Below are 7,835 nucleotides of genomic sequence, written 5' to 3'. Positions count from 1 at the left end.
AAGAGTTAACTGCAACAGCTCTAACTGTGATGCCACCTCACCCCCTCCACCTATGTGAGGTTCTTTGCCTTCTGTCTCCTCCTACGTGTACACCTGCACTAGAACCAGGAAGAATGTGCTTCCTACAATACTCCAAGAGCCTCTTCTGTTTCAGGATGTCATCATTTCAATTCAGGACTGAAAGTATTCCTAGCAAAAACCCAACAGCTAATAGCTAACAGAAGCAGTTGCTGGTGATCAGCTACAAGTAACCTGGAAGTACTGAGGAGTCACAAAAGAGAATTTGCATTACATTTAAGAACAGCATGCAGCTTAGGACCACTGCTTTCACTGACTACACTAAGCCATAAAAAAGAACTGGATTCTTACCTGCCATCACAGCAATTATGGTTTATGTTGCCCCCAAAACACACACGGCAGTACCAGAACTGTGTCAACTAGCTTTAACAGCTTCCCCAGCTATTAAGTACAGTAATTTCTGCTTCCTTTTTTTTCTTGGAGGAATATTCTTTTGTTTCCAGCCTCACTTACTTATTATACACACTGTTAATTAGCAACTATTTCTCCATATTCATAGGGTTATGGAGTCCCTATGACTGGAAAAGACTCTGTACCCTTCAAGATAAGAACAGCATAAAGGCAGCAACTCGCAAGACTGCTCTAGCTTAAAGCAAAGCTTTCCTCATTGCTCTCATCTCCTTTGACTTGAGTACTGTCATCCTTCTATCAGAGCTTTAAAACTTCATTACCGTGAATGAAGGAAGACCAGAGCAATCAGAGAGGGTAGCAGAGGGTATAACTTAAGGAGCTGTTACTAGGATTTTTTTGTTGTTCCTGGTGGACTATTTTTCTCCTTGCCAGCAAGGAGGGAAAACCAGCAAGTTGTTTTCTCCAAGATTTTTTTTTTTTAGGTTTAAGAACACGGATTATGTTGTAGCAATTTCTTCGCTGTAAAGCGTCAGCTGAGAAGTCTAACAGTAAGAAGGGCAAGGGAAAACTGAATGCTGATGCAGAGAGTGCCAGCAGACATCATCCTCATTCCACGGGATGTTTGTAGCTATGGCAGTTGAAGTCTACACTTCCATATGCTTAACATACCCTATTTATAAGCCAATTTTAGCTGACCTAGCATGTATCAGTAGTACAGTTAGAGCCAGCAGCCTGTAGGAAAAAGTGGGCACAGGTGTTTCCATAGCAAGGCCTGTGAGTGTCTCCCATACATACTTCCAGTCTAAGCAAGCACATGAAAGGCTTGGCTTGTCGCTTACCTAAGGAACCAGGAAAACAAGGGGAAGCTAGATTTTGCTTGTGTCCTAATGCCCATATAAAAATAAAGACAGATGAAATACCCTTACTACCTTGTTAAATTCCATAAGCCGGAAGAGAACGTGCTGCACACAGGTACAAGTAAAATCCCTTGCTGGCAGGTTTGCAGAAACAAATTTTTTATTTACACAGGCAAGTCTATCTTTAGACCCCATTTACCTCTTTACATTTCTCGAATATTTACATGACTTCATGGTGCTCCAAGAGAGTGATGAACAAAAAGATTACAGAAACTGTCAAAAGCATAGCAAAAAAAACCCAACCTATCATTGTGCTTTAAAACTTATGAGCTAGAATAATGTAGAAGAAATGTAGTTTTAGCACTTTGGTCCTAACGGTCATGCTCTAGAAGACACTTAAATAGCAGAGGGGATTTCAGAAGTGACCGTATCCAGAGGTTGCCAGTGACAATTCATGAGTGAATCGTAGAGTTCTTCGCTTGTCTCCGTGAATTGTCTGTTCATTTCATCAACATCCAAGTAGAGCTGTGGATCTGAAAATAAAAGCCTGGTAAGTCCAAGTATCAAATCTGAGGCATGCGCACAAAAAAACTTCACGTGAAATGGCTAATAAAATGTATTTTAAGCTAAGTGTAATAAGCTATTAGATCTACTAATTTTAGTGAGGTATTTAGTCCTCTAAAATTTTGAGCCTCACAACTCCAACTTTTGGGAATTTGTATATTAGAAGGCTGGGACTAGAATTGTCTTTCAAGATAAAGACAAAGACAATGTTTAAGATAGTAAAGATAACGTTTAAGGATAATCAGCCATGAAACCCTCCCAAGAGTCATTTAATTCACTTCTACGGCAATACACGTTACATAGGATAGTTTCTAAACACTAACACAAAATGCCTCCACGTGAGGAACTTTGCAAACCTTCCAGGACACAAATATGTTTTGTACCGTATTTGTAAGTGCAAGCTGAATCCTCCTTTTGGAATCTGCAACATAAGCTTTTACCTCAGGGTGGAGAACAAAGCTTTTGCATATTACTGAGCTTCTAATATAAAATCTGTTTAGCGGAACCAATACAAAGAACAAAATTCTGTCTTAGACCATTTTCAAATGGGAATGAAGGCACAGGTACAAGAAACCTGCTGCGAAGCATTGACAGTGTCCCGTTTTACTTGATGCGGTCAGTGTATGCTGTATCAGCTTTAAAACCCCAGCTGATTGCAGATCAACCCCACAGAGGTTTGACCTCAGCTGAATTTTCAAGATGTTCTTCATCCAGTAGAGGTTGGCTTGTATTGTTAAAAGGCACAAGGATGGCTAAACTCAAGTGACAATGATAGAACCCTTATTACCGTCAGTAATTAGGTCATCACCGATTGCAGTCATAACTGAAGATTCCTGAAAGACAGAAAAGGCTAAGTTTAATCATAACTCATTTCAGAAAGCATCACAGATTCAAAGTGCTGCAGTCTCAACCCATTCCTTCTTCCTACAACTACAAGGATAGATGGCATTTTATCTATTTATTTTTAGAAGAAAGCCAATATTACAGTACAGGTTGGAAGGGACCTCCGGAGGTCACAACTAATAAATTGACCACTTACATAAGACCACTTACAACAACTGTTTAATTTGCTTTAAGCAAAGCAAATCAGAAGAACAGGAACAGAAGAAGCGTACGCAATTATGCTGTCAAAACCATTCTTTGGTATGCGTGAACAAATAATGGTGTATAAATCACTAATTCTATGGATTTACTATTTAAGCACTTAAATACAAACACCTCTGAATGGAATCTGCTCTTTTAACTTCACACTAAGCAGAAAGCATGTTTTCAACTTCGGATTCTTTTTGCTGATTCACACAAATCTGTACAACATATTATCTGTGAAATATTTTCTTTACAGCAAGCGTGCACTATCTTTACCTCAAAAACAGCTGGAGCCATTAAAGAATCTCCTAAAGAGCAGTCTCCAACAGCTTGCATGCTGTCACAGGGAGCATAGGAGCTGTAGTTGTAGTCAGCGTAAGCATCGTAACTCCTCTGCGAGTAGTAGTTCTGGTAATCTTGGCAATAATCATTATGGTTGTATGACTGGTACCGCTGCAATTCTGCTTTCAGTCTGAAACATGAGAAGTTGCATACAGTCAGAGAACAAGAGACTGTAAACCCAGTTCTGAACTTAAACAATTTGTCAGCTTACATACTTCAAAGCTTAAAAGGAAGCTTTCCTAAACAGTCACCTAAGTGACAGCTTAAGTCACAGCTCAAAACCTCATTTCTATAGAAGCAAGCATCCTCACCTTTGCCAATACCAGAAGGAATTGTTCTCATGGATTAACTCCAGAGCCTTGACATGGTTACCTGTACACATCAAGTATTTTTAGCGTTGGCATAAGCAAGCTGCTGCTATGTCTCTGTGCTTTGCTAAAGATTGATTTAAGACCAGAGACATTTATCAAGCACAGCTGCTTTAAAGATGCAGTCTTAACCCTTCTATCTTTTGTTTGGTTAATTACTAGATCTTATTTCCAGAAAGAAGTGAATGGAGTCAGATTATCCATTTCAAAGAAGCATCTGACGCTGCCTGTCAGTTTGCCATGTCTACCTCCACCTGCTCAGTTTTTTTGTTTGTTTAAAGTCCATTAAACATTCAACAGCTGCCAACTATACCGCTCAGGTGAAGTCAGTCTTGCTTAACAACACAATCGCGATTCTTCAGCATGACGCCTTATTATTAGTGGGAGCATTACAAAATACACTGGTTCTTAAGAAGAAAGGGCCAGCTGATTAGCTTTCACTACTTTCCCTTTCAAGATTTTCTCAGGGGCAGCTTCAGACTAATGACAAGAACCAAGACAAGTGCTATCTGTACTAAAACTGAGGTACACTGCATAAAGAACATTCAGATAACCCAGCTGCATATTCAAAAAAATCCGCTGTTTAGACTTGTCTTCACTGATTCTGTACAGGCAGACCTCCTGTGGTTGCAGTGCCCAGTTTCTCTGACTTGAATTGGGGATGCAGAGAAGTGAGTTCTATGCTTTTGGGGAAGAATACAAGCTGAAGGCATTCTGAAATAGCTTCCAAACTAAGCAAACATGAGGGACAAACTAATCCAATGGCTGGGTATTTCAATGCTAAGAGAGCACGGTACTCAGCCATTCAGAAACGTATTACTGATGTGTATTTTAATACCTACATTTGTTTCAATACTGCAAAGCTACACAAGTTCTAATAAAGAGGTAATCCATTGTCTTGTTACTGTAGTAAACAAACAGAAGATACATCATCTTAGGTCTTCTGCTTCCAACTGCACTCTTCCTACATACAGTTGTGTAGGGAAGGAAAATCTGAAAATACTGTTGACGTTCTTCTGGATAGCCGAAGCAAGAAAACATGTTTGTGGCTTATTCTTGTTTTCAAAATAAAACAATATTAATTTAATCAAAAAATTTTGGCAAAGAAGTTTGGACAGTGCTCTCTTGGAGAAGAGCATTTCCATTCTAAAGCAGAAGGAGGCAACATTTGCAGAATTATGCTAGGTAAACAGAAACAGAAGTGTCATTTTTTACTATTTAACAGAACGCACAAGCTAACCTCATGAACATACTGAAATTGTTTATATGAAGTCCTGTTTTGTCAGTATCCTGGATCAAAGTTCATCAAATTTGGTATCAATTCTTTAACCGTTCAGAGACCTGAATTGCCTTAAATAAGTGATAGAACTGAGCCGGTAGAGTAAGAAACCCTCTCAGGAAGTGCTAAGCTTTAAACTCCCCATTGCCCTAAGCTCATGAAAAGCAAAAAATAGCATTCTAAACCTGTTCTAGTAATAACGCCTTTGGCTATCTCCCTGCGTTCCCATTTTTTCCCCCCACTTCTTTCCTGTCAACCCACTGTAAAACTAGTTATGTGCTTCTCTCAAACTAGAGGGAAAGCTCTAAGAACAAGAACTCCCTAGCATATAAAACCACTTGTTGTCCCTTCTACCTTATACAGGCCCAAACCTGAAAATATTTACCAATGCATTCAGCTTTGCTACTGTTGAGAAACAAGGCTGGTTGCAATGGCAGCTAAGCCCAAGCTGCGCTGTCTGGCTAGACTTAACAGTTGGATTCCCCCAGCCATCCTGAAGCAGGTTGATGAATCCAGGGAGTCAAAACATAGGACTTCTGCATTTCTGGTTTTGTAGACTGCATCCTGTGTGCAGCCACTACAGCAAGGGCCACAGACTTTCCAAAGGCAGAGCTACAAGAATCTGATTATTTAGAATAACTGTATCAATGCACAACTCCTTGGTTACCTTTTAGAAATTCCTATGCTCAGCCGGATTCCTTTTCCCCCCAGACCTGGTGCGTTCTGGCAGTCTTGCAGTGCCCTCATCTGATCACCTTGCTCACCAAATCTGACATAGGCATACCCTCTACTATTTTCAAAAGGGAGAAAACCAATTCTAGTATGCATAACAGTTACAAAGCTAACGAATTCAGTTTCTGTCTTCTACAAAAAACAGAAGATAGCAGCTACTATAGCTTCTATTACTTAAGCAACCTCTCTGGCATGTGCACGTGCACAGAAAAGGCTTTCACCAAATTAAAACACTTGGGCCAGAAACAAAAAGCTTATTCCTTGGTAGCATTAAGATGCAACTCACTGAGAGCCAGCAAAACAATACATTTTAAGTGCTCTCTGCATAAGTAATCAGATTCCATATTTCTGCATATACAGCAGTTAATCAGTTAGCACTAACCCACTCCTTTTGGAGCCACAAACTTTATTGGTCACAAACACCAAGAGCTGGCTGTAATTATCTGAACCAGTATTAACCGGTACCTCTGAACTCTTCAAACAAAAATATCTTTCAGGTGCTCTTAGAAGAACAACATCAATTGCCTGCAACAATTTGATGGCTTTGCTAAACGGAGCACTGAAAAGCACAGTGGTACAGTTTCTTTTGTAGCCTGTTCAGAAATTATAGCCCCGTGCCTACAGCTTCAAATCAGGCCAAGCTTACCAGCCCAACTCTTACAGCTTAAGTTCACTGCACTCGAATGCCTTCAAGACGTGCTTTTAGGAGCCATGGAGAAGAACCCTCTGGTAAGACCACCATTATAAAGTACTGAGTGTTGTTTTACACTTAAAATAGAACTATCTGTTACAGTCATTCATCAGCTTTCCCTAGGCTGCTGCTCTCTCACTACTGAATGTGATCCTGCTCTCAGTTTCCCACTAACTTTTTCCCCCAGCGGTTATGGCCTCTTTTCATCTATGACACTTTTAAGGGACTACACCGTGTTGAAAAATGCTGGTTAACATTTCCTTTTACACAAGGTGCCTCATCGAATTTTCCTGACTAAACCAGACCCCAGAACCTTAACTAGAAGAGGAAGCACACAAACACACACGCCTCCCTGGCCACCATATCTCCCCAAAACATATCTGTTCAGTAACAGACCAACTGTAAGAATACTGCGATTAAAATCAGTATAGCTCTATACACTGCTTTTGTTCGGGATTACTAGCTAATGTCCTTCCCCTTACCCCTTCTGGAATTAATACTGAATTCTGTACTCCAAAACGCGGTTCTTAAGTCATACAAATGACATTTAACAATCAGAATTTTTCCACACAGTGATCCTCAATAAAAACTTCAATCCTCTACTGCAGTCTTTCAACAAATTAAAGGAATACAAAACTGGCTAATAACTGTTCAGTGATTTTTGGACCTTTGTAGCACTAGAGTAACAGCAGTACACTCTGCAGCATAGTTGCAAGTATGTGGGAATAATCTCTTTTTTTCTCTGAAAAGTGTGAGGCCTCTATTTCACCCTACTAAAGATTTTACCACCAACTGTACTGCTAGCATTGAGACACTGCAACTTCTGTGCTTGTATGAGATGCAGGACAGGTTCCTTAAGGTGTCGCAATTTTTTGTCTAAACCTAGTGTTGAGATCAAAAAAGGGATTGCTACTAATTTCGTACGTATCAATAACCAGGACAGAAGACATGCTGCATATAGGAATTAAACTTTTTCTAAAGCTCTAGTACATGAACATATCAAATCCCGCAGATTTTTTCTAGTATGGTTTCAGAGGTCTTACTTGATGGACATAAGCGCACAAGTGAAGACAAAAGATACTCTGTTTACCTGAAGTACTGGTTTGGACCCCAAATGAAAAAGCTGGCTTTGCTTGCTAAGGTTCCTTCTCTGATGGTTTAACGAAACTGAAGTTGAACATAGGTTTTGCTGTGCTCTCTTCTTTTGTACGCTCGGACTTCCCAACTGAAAAGCTAGGCTGTGTCTTTGACTCTTCAGTGTCAGCTTTCTTTCCAAACACTAACGGAGCAGCAGTAGTGACAGAATCCTGCTTCTCTTCTGTCCTTCCCAAAATAAACTGTGAGGCAGCTGCAGACTCTGCACCTGAACACTCTGAGTGAACACCGAATGTAAATGATGGCAAGGCAGCATTTTGTGGACGCAGTCGCAGTACCAAAACCTGCAGAAATAAGTGAATGTCAAGTCCGTAACCCACGGTGTATCTGCA

This window comes from Anser anser, assembly GCF_964211835.1.
Source record: "Anser anser genome assembly, contig: HAP1_SCAFFOLD_66, whole genome shotgun sequence".
In the NCBI taxonomy this organism is placed as follows: Eukaryota; Metazoa; Chordata; class Aves; order Anseriformes; family Anatidae; genus Anser; species Anser anser.
Note: the sequence above shows the minus strand (reverse complement) of the source record.